Consider the following 8,500-nt stretch of genomic DNA (forward strand, 5'->3'; position numbering starts at 1 on the left):
CTGCTCCTTCCAGTGCCCTGGACCCAGCAGCTGTCCCCGGCCTGGCAGGACCCTGCAGTACCACTAGGCGGCGCCGTCCGCGGTTAGTCGCACCAGGCAGACAGAGCGCCCTGCAATCCCTTATCCCAGAGCCAGCATTGGGGGCTCCTCAGGTGCAGCGAACCTGGGAGGGCCGGAAGGCTGGTGAGCACTAGGAGGACGCAAGGATCATCCCAGGTAGCACCAGCTCCAGCAGCCTTGCTCTCCTGTCGTGTTCCTCTAGGGCCTGACTCCACTGACAGTTGGCCCAGTCAGCGAACTGTCTTAGGTTCCTGGGGACCCCAGGGAGCGGCTACTGGGGACAGCTGAGGGCAATTGTGCATCCAAGGCAGCTCAGCAGGTTAGGGGAACTTGGAGCTCAACATGCCACTAACTCTGTCTGGCTGCCCTTCCATTCCTAGAAAACCAATCTAGGATATTGAGATTGCTGCACCTGGGGCAGAATGTAGGTTAAGGGCAGGTGCAGGTGGGCCCCTTGTTTTCTAGGGAGGGCAGCAAGGGAGGGAGTCCCTGAACATGGGTGTCAGAGGGAAGGAACAAGAGAGCAAGGGAGCTTCCAGCGCAGTGCACCATCTGCACCAGCCAGGCCCTACTATGGTGACAGCAGCTGTAGCACCTTCAGCAGCAGCTGCTGCTGCTGCTGCTGCTGCTGCTGCCAGGCACCAGGTCCAGTCCAGAAATCCTTTGGGCCCTACTGGCTAGATATTTCTGCCAGTAGGCCTGAACCTGAGGGTTCTTCCTCTTGGCCTGCCTCTTGGCTCTCAGACATAAAGCCCTCTGAGAAAATGCAGGGGGTTCTTGGGGCAATCCCTGGATGAAGAGATTTCACCAGAGTGTCACAGCCCCTGCCAAAAAGATGCTTCACAAAGGTCTGTGGCATGAGTGCATCAAGTGACCTGTAGGAACCTTATCATCAGGCTCAACCAGGGCTTCCTGTCAATTTCACACATCAGCCTTGATAGAGGAGTGGAAATGTAGACATTTCTAAAGTTGGATATTAAAAATGGGGAGAGCTCAACATTTTTCTGTGGAGCCCTGAATCCAGAAAGGAGTCGGGAATGAGAGGATGGTATTTATTTCACAGACACTGAAAGAAGTCGGTATTTATTTGCCTCTGACAAATATCAGTAGCATCATCAGCTTCAATATACCATCAGCAAGAAGTATGGGCAGAAGATTCTGAAGCAAAAATCGTAATAGACAAGACTTCAACTTCCACAGAATATAAGGCTCTTGCAAGTTCTGAGCCATTTCTTCTTGATTGTAGTGAACAGCAGATCACACATGTGCTAATGTTGCTTTTCTGGGAGAAGATGGAAGAGGGAAGACTTTTCTGGCAGAATAGGACCTTCACCTAACTTCCAAACCAGAAAACAACCATTCTATGAGTCAGATTTTCATCATTTGAACGAAATACCTGAGGCAACTGATGTATAAAGACAAAATGTTTATTTTTCTTATGATTCTGGATGTTCTAACCCAAGCACTAAGGATCCTTTGTGTTGCTCCTGTAGAAAGGGAAGCATAACATGATGTAAGCACATGGCAGAGCAAGCTGCCCTCCTCATGAGCTAGGAAGCCCTGGAGCACAGGCTGGGCCTACAATCTCCTCTGGGGGAAATGCACAGTGACCTGAGAACTTCCCATTACCCTGACCTCTCCAGACTTACACCGCCTCCCAATCACCCTGCCCTGTTGACCAAGCCTTTAACATATGTGCCTGGAGAGTCTTCAACATCCCAACCAAGCTACCCTTCACTGAGTGCAGTTAATCATGAAGCCCTGTTCCTAGGGGAGAAAAAGTAAATACCATGGTGACAGTTTCCTACTCATAGGTGTCTTCAACTCTATGTACTTCAATATTCACTATTATGTCGTCAAATGAAAATCCTGGAGAAAGTTCTGGAGATTTTTGTAAAATTCTTTTCGTGAACTCAGAAAAGAAAGATAGGACATAAAAACAATTATTAAATTTAATCATTAATTAATAATTAAATGAACTTACTTTTTCAGTAATTATTGAAGCTTCATATAGAGAATTTCAGAGAAGACTATAAAAAAAATAAATGAATTCCACAACTGCCTTCATTAAGATGAAGAACAGCGGTAGTCCTTCTAGAACTAAGACAAATTTGCAACTGTGATGCCATATGAAGAGGACTTCTTTTCACTTTATATGTTTTGTATTAATATTCACTGTCCTGTGTTACTTTGTTACCTGGCATTCCCTCTTATTTGGATTCATATTTGCCCAATGCTTCCCTAGAGTAGGAAATATTCATACCAGAAATACAAATCAATAAACTCCAGGAAGTACATGCAAAGGATCCACATATCTTTCAGTTCATAAGATTTTCATTTTATCTACACACATGAACAATCATTGAAATATCTCTATGAAAGTTCATCTTTCCAGGGAAGGAAGATGCAGTCCTTCCTGTGATTGTCTGTCTCCCTATCTGTGGAGTCTGTGTCTGTTTGGGGGATTTTCAAATATTTGACAAGGGCCAAAATTTCTTTGATTGTTCAAAGCCAAGTCATTATTCTAAGTGTGCCCAGTTTTCAATAACCATATAATAATACTCCTAGGAAATTTGTACCATCATAAAGGGACAGTTATCAAAAGAGTGATAAGTGATAAATACTTTCTTATTTGGTAAATTTTTGTATAATTTTTTTTCTTTAGTATTAAAGTGAGCTTACCAAAACCGGAAGTTAAAAATGAGTAACAATACCAGTGAAGCCTAGATTTGTCAGCTTTTTTGCTACAGTGAAGACCCAATCTGATCAGAATTATCTTAGGGGAGCAAAGTTTATTTGGGGGCTCATGAGTTCAGAGGTCTCAGTCCATAGAGAGCAGGCTCCATTCTTTGGAACCTCAGGTGAGACAGAATATCATGGCAGAAGAGTGTGGCAGAGGGAAGTAGCTGACAGGATGATCAAGAAGCAGAGAAAGAGATTTCTACTTTTTACTTACAGATAGATAGCCCACAGCCTTGACCAAAAAGACAGACCTCCTCCAGGTCTGGAGGCACCCTGCTTGCCTTCAGTTACCTTCCAACCAATCCAAACAGGTGAGTAATTCACAGATTGGGTTAAGGCTCTTGATGCCCAATTAACTTCTACTCTCCAAAGATTCAAAGAAGTATTTACCAGAAGAGAAAACAGCCTCTGAAACCCAACACAGCATGTTTGGAAAGTATAAAAAACAAAAACAAAAAAGACAATAAAAATGTATCCAAAGAGTTGTGACCAGATGAATAGCTTACAAATCAGCCACGTTTGTCAATACCTGCCATGGCTGCTCACTCAAATGAGAACAACTAAGATATCCCTGCACCAGCTCTTCCTCATTTTCTCAAAGAAACATCAAATGGTACAAATGCTAAACAGAGAAAAGGGAGAAAAGGCAGTGCCGAGGACCAGCTCTCTTTTTTCATCACCTCTAGCTTGCTCAGCTCACATAGAATTTGACTTCCATGCTGACAACTAGTATTAGGCCTCCTAATTATACATTCAGCCAGGGAGCCTGCCTCAGAAAGGTACTATAGAACAAATTCTGGTGCAAGTTCTCCTTTGATTTCAGGCCTTGGAATAATTGTGAGCATCCTTTCTTCTTCAAGAATAGGCAGACTAACACCCCACCCTTGGTGGACAATCATACCTGGACACAATATGTGGGAACAAAAAAGAAAGAAAAAAGAAAAGAACAGAAAAGACAAGAGAGAACGACAAAGAGGCTCACGAACTTTGATCCTCCAGATGCTCCGATTTTCGGCAACCCACACAAGGAATCATGACAATGACTTGATTTCCAGACAGTCACTGTCCTCAAACATCTCAAACATCTTCTTCTGCCTATTCTTGAAGAAGAAAGGATGCTCACAATTATTGCAAGGCATGAACTCAATGCACTCCACTCAAAAATCCTCTCACCCTGTTTCAATTCTTGTGAAGGAAGTGCCGAAATATTTGAACAATACCCTGGTGAAATGACTGCAGAGCATGGGGAAAGTCCGGCACATAGAAAGGAAGTGTCTCACATCCATCCACTTCGGAGTCAAAGGCCTGGAGATCCTAGGCTCTGGCAGAAGAGTGCACTGGTGTGTGTCCTCCATGGGACTTTCTGGGCTTTGCGTGCCAAGGGTCCCCCTTGGTGGCTGCTATGCCATCCTGGCTGCTGTCGACATACTTGTGGGTGTCACAGAACAGGCAGACTGACAGCCCAATGACGTCACCGTGTGCCAGTCATCCTAGGGGCTTCCTGACCTGGTGGCATCCCAGGAAGATCCAACACAAGCAGCAGCTCAGTGGTCACGTTAGGAGGGGAGACCTTAGGACCGAACCCCATGAGGGCATGTTCTTTTCAGCACAAGCGGCCCCAACTCCTTCAGCCCCTGCAAGTGCAGAGTGGTTCTGCTGGTGGCCTGTCTAATGTGCCCTCTGGGCACTCCTGCTCCTTCCAGGGCCCTGGACCCAGCTGTCACTAGCCTGCCAGCACCACCCTGAAGTACCGCTAGGCGGCGCTGCCTGCAGTTGGTCGCACCAGGCAGGCCTAGTGCCAGAACACCCTGCCTCCTGGTGCCAGCCCACTCTGGACTCTGCAGGTGCAGCGAACCTGGGAGGGCTGGAGGGCTGGCGAGCACTAGGAGGACCCGAGGATCAACACAGGTAGCACCAGCCCCAGCGGCATTGCCCTCCCATCGTGCTTCTCCAGGTCCTGGCCCCGCTGAAAGTTGGCCCAGTCAGCGAATTTGCCTGGGTTCCCAGCAGCCCTAGGGAGCAGCCACTGTGGACATATGAGGGCAGTGGAATATCCAAAGCAGCTAGGCGGGTTATGGGAACTTTGAGCTCCACCACATCCTTCCACCGGGTGCCCCTCCATTCCTAGAAAGCCAATTCTGGAGATTATTGCAACCTGGTCAGAATGAAGGCTAAGGGCACGTGGGTGGATCTGTTGCTTTTTGGTGAGGGCAGCAGGGAGAGAGTACCTGAACATGGGTGACAGAGGGAAGGAGCAAGAGAGCAAGGGAGCTTCCAGCATGGTGCACCCTCTGCACCAGCCAGGCCCACTTTGGTGGCTGCAGCTGCTGCTGCTGTTGCTGCTACTTTTGCCACTGCCTGGCACCAAGTCCAGTTCAGAAATCCTCTGGGCCCGACTATCCAAGGGTCCCTTCCATTTACCTGCAGCTGCAGAGATATCTAGCTAGTCGGGATGAACCTAAGGCTTCCTCCTCTTGGCCTGACTCTAGTCTCTCAGAAACAAAGCCCTCTGAGACAATGCCCCAGGTTCTTGGGGCAACCCCTGGAGGAAGAGATTTCACTGGAGTGTCACAGCCCCTGCCACAATGATGCTCCAAAAGTCTGTGGGATGAGTGAACCAAGTGCCTGATTGTAACCTGATAATCAGGCTCAACCAGTGCTGCCTGTCAATTTCACACATCAGCCTTGCTAGAGGAGTGGAAATGTAGAAGTTTCTAAAGTTGGATATTAGTAAAAGGGGGAGAGCTCAAAACTTTTCTGTGGAGCACTAAATCCAGAAAGGAGTTGGTAATGAGAGGATGGTGTTTATTTCACAGACACTGAAAGAAATGTAGCTGGTACTGATTTGCCTCTGACAAATAGCAGTAGCATCACCAGCTTCAAGATATCATAAGCAAGAAGCACAGGTGGAAGATTCTGAAGCAAAAAAAGAATGGAAAGAATTCAACTTCCATAGAACATGAGGCTCTTGCAGGTTCTGAGCCATTTCTTGCTGATTGGAGCACACAGCAGATCACACATGTGCTAATTTTGCTTCTCTAGTGGAAGACCTAAGAGGGAAGACTTTCCTGACAGAATAGAACCTTTGCCCAACTGTAAAATAATAAATCAATTGTTCTGTTAGTCAGCTTCCCATGACTTCAATGAAATACCGGAGATAGCTGGCATTTATAGACAAAATGTTGATTTTTCTTATGATTCTGGATGTTCTAACCCAAGAACTAAGGACTCCTGTTTTGCCCCTCTAGAAAGGGAATCACAATATGATGTAAGCACATGGCAGAGCAAGCTGCTCACCTCATGGGCTAGGAAACACTAGAGCACAGGCCCGGCCTACAATCTCCTCTGGGGAAATGTACTGTGACCTGAGAACTTCCCATTACCCTGACCTCTCAAAACTTGCACTGCCTCACAATCACACTGCCCTGTGGACCAAGCCTTTAACATATGTGCCTTGAGATACTTCAACATCCTAACCACAGCTACCTTTCACTGAGTGTTGTTGATTAATCATGAAGTCCTGTTCCTAGGGAAGAGAAAGTAAATCCCACTGTGACAGTTTTCTACTAGTAGGTGTCTTCAACTCTATGTATTTCAAAATTCATTATTATGTTGTCAAATGGAAGTCCTGGAGAATGTTCTGGAGATTTTATGAAATTGTTTTCATTAACTCAGAAAAGAGAAGTAAATAAATGTATTTGAAATGTGGAACATTAGTGTAACGTTGTACTCTCAGTTGGAATCTGGTTCATTAAGCTTTTTGGTTTATAACAGAGTTCTTTGAAAATACTGTGGGATACTATCTGCAATTCTGATTTTCTCTATTATTTTTTAGTTCTATCTACTTAGTCCTCGTAAAAGTACGCGTAATTTCTTTTTTCAAATATCTGTGTTCTTCTAAGGATAGGCGTTCCTATACTCATTTAAAAGCATACAAACTAATAACCAAAGTGAAAGTAACTGCAAAGACATAAGAATATTATTTTTGCTTCTAATTTTAATATTACTTTGTCCTTGATAAATGTTGACATGTGCCAAGGCATAACTGATCCAAGTTAAGTATATTCTGAATTTTCATTAATAATAATGTTTATGAAATTATGGTCATACATTTGGTAAACCATTTATGTAAACCATTTAATTTATTTGATACAGGAAAGACAGAAAATAAAAATAATTATTAAAAACTATGACGCCGCCAACTACCCAGCCGGCAGCTCAGAGGAGGAAAAGCGGCTCACGTGGCCCGCGTACAGGTGCCTGAGGAGGCCAGTGGCGGGGCTCTGGGGACAGCCAGGGGCTCCGAAGCCGGAGACTGTCCAGGATGGAGGGAGAGAGGGGCTTTCTTCCCTGGGGCGGGCTCTGGGAGAGAACGCACCACGCGCACTTTGGGGGGGGGGGTAGCCGAGAAAGCAGCTTGGATCTCCCACCCGGCGGGACTCCGAGTGCAGGAGAGGTCCCAGGGTCTGGGTGGAAGCCAGAGCTGTGTGCACGGGGTCTCTAGCCAGGACAGCGCTTCCCTTTCCCCCTCCAACCCCGCGCTGGCTGCCTGGGGAGGCGGAGCAGTCGGCCTCGCCCACCGGGAGGGAAGGCTGCCTGGCTCCCCGCGCCCTGCACGGTGCCTGCTTGCCTGACGCCCTGTCCGCAGCTACATCGCGCTGATCGCAATGGCCATCCAGCAGAGAGCCCCGCGGGCAGGGTGACCCTGTCTGGCATCTATGACTTCATCATGCCCAAGTTCCCTTACTACCGCGCCAACCAGCGTGCCTGGCAGAACTCCATCCGCCACAACCTGTCGCTCAACAGCTGCTTCGTCAAGGTGCCCAGGACCGAGGGCCAGGAGAAGGGAAAGGGCAACTACTGGACGTTTGCAGGCGGCTGCGAGTCGCTGCTGGACCTCTTCTAGAACAGCAACTTTCGCCGCCGGCGCCGGCGACGCGGCCCCAAGCGAGAGGGCCCGAGGGCACTACGCACTGAGGCCGCAGAGGGGTCCCTGGGTCCATCTGAACTCGCCGCGCGGGTCTCCGGTCCCAGACGGAGCGCCTGCCCTGGGCCACGAGGCCCTGGCCCCCGCCCGCCCTGGCGCCCTGGGAAAAGAGGGCCACAAAGACATCAAGTTCAGCATCGACTACATCCTGTCCTCCCGGTCCTCTCCAGACCCTTTTCCAGGGCTCAGGGCTCCATGTCTTGTGCAGGAGGGGAGCTTCCCCAGTTGGAGCCCCAGCAAATAAACCTCCACTTCCGAGGCAGTGAAAGATGAGACTGAGGTTGCTTCCTGGTGGCCACTACAGAATTAGCCTGGGGTCTGGGGTTAGTTTCTCCCCAGGAAGCAGGTCTCAGCCCCACCTTGAGCCATGAAGCCCCCTGATTGCGTATTGCCACGAACTTTGAACTTTCTCCCCAGTCAGACCCTGAGTTCCTGGGTTGGAGGCAAAGGTGGAAGACAGCCTTAGGAGAGCTGCTTACTGTGAAGTGACTTTATTCATTCTGAGAAAAGTTCCCCAGCAGGAACAACCCTCTTGGGTCCAGTTTGACTTTGGAATTTGCTTGTGGATTTTTCAGATTTCAGTTCCACGGGAAGAATGCAGGGAACATTCCCTGGAGCCACTTAGCAGTTCATTCCTGGTGAGGTGAGAAAGACAGCCGTGTTCCAGAGCTGGTGTGTGCTCAGCAAGCAGTCAGTGAAGTTGGCTAACAC

At 48.0% G+C, this 8,500-nt stretch overlaps 1 pseudogene; it reads left to right on the forward strand.

Moving 5' to 3' along the window:
• The first annotated feature begins 555 nt into the window (after positions 1–555).
• Positions 556–8,033, forward strand: LOC144370509 (forkhead box protein L3 pseudogene; annotated as a pseudogene).
• Positions 8,034–8,500: the final 467 nt, after the last annotated feature.

Source organism: Ictidomys tridecemlineatus, chromosome 14 (genome assembly GCF_052094955.1).
Source record: "Ictidomys tridecemlineatus isolate mIctTri1 chromosome 14, mIctTri1.hap1, whole genome shotgun sequence".
Lineage (NCBI taxonomy): Eukaryota > Metazoa > Chordata > Mammalia > Rodentia > Sciuridae > Ictidomys > Ictidomys tridecemlineatus.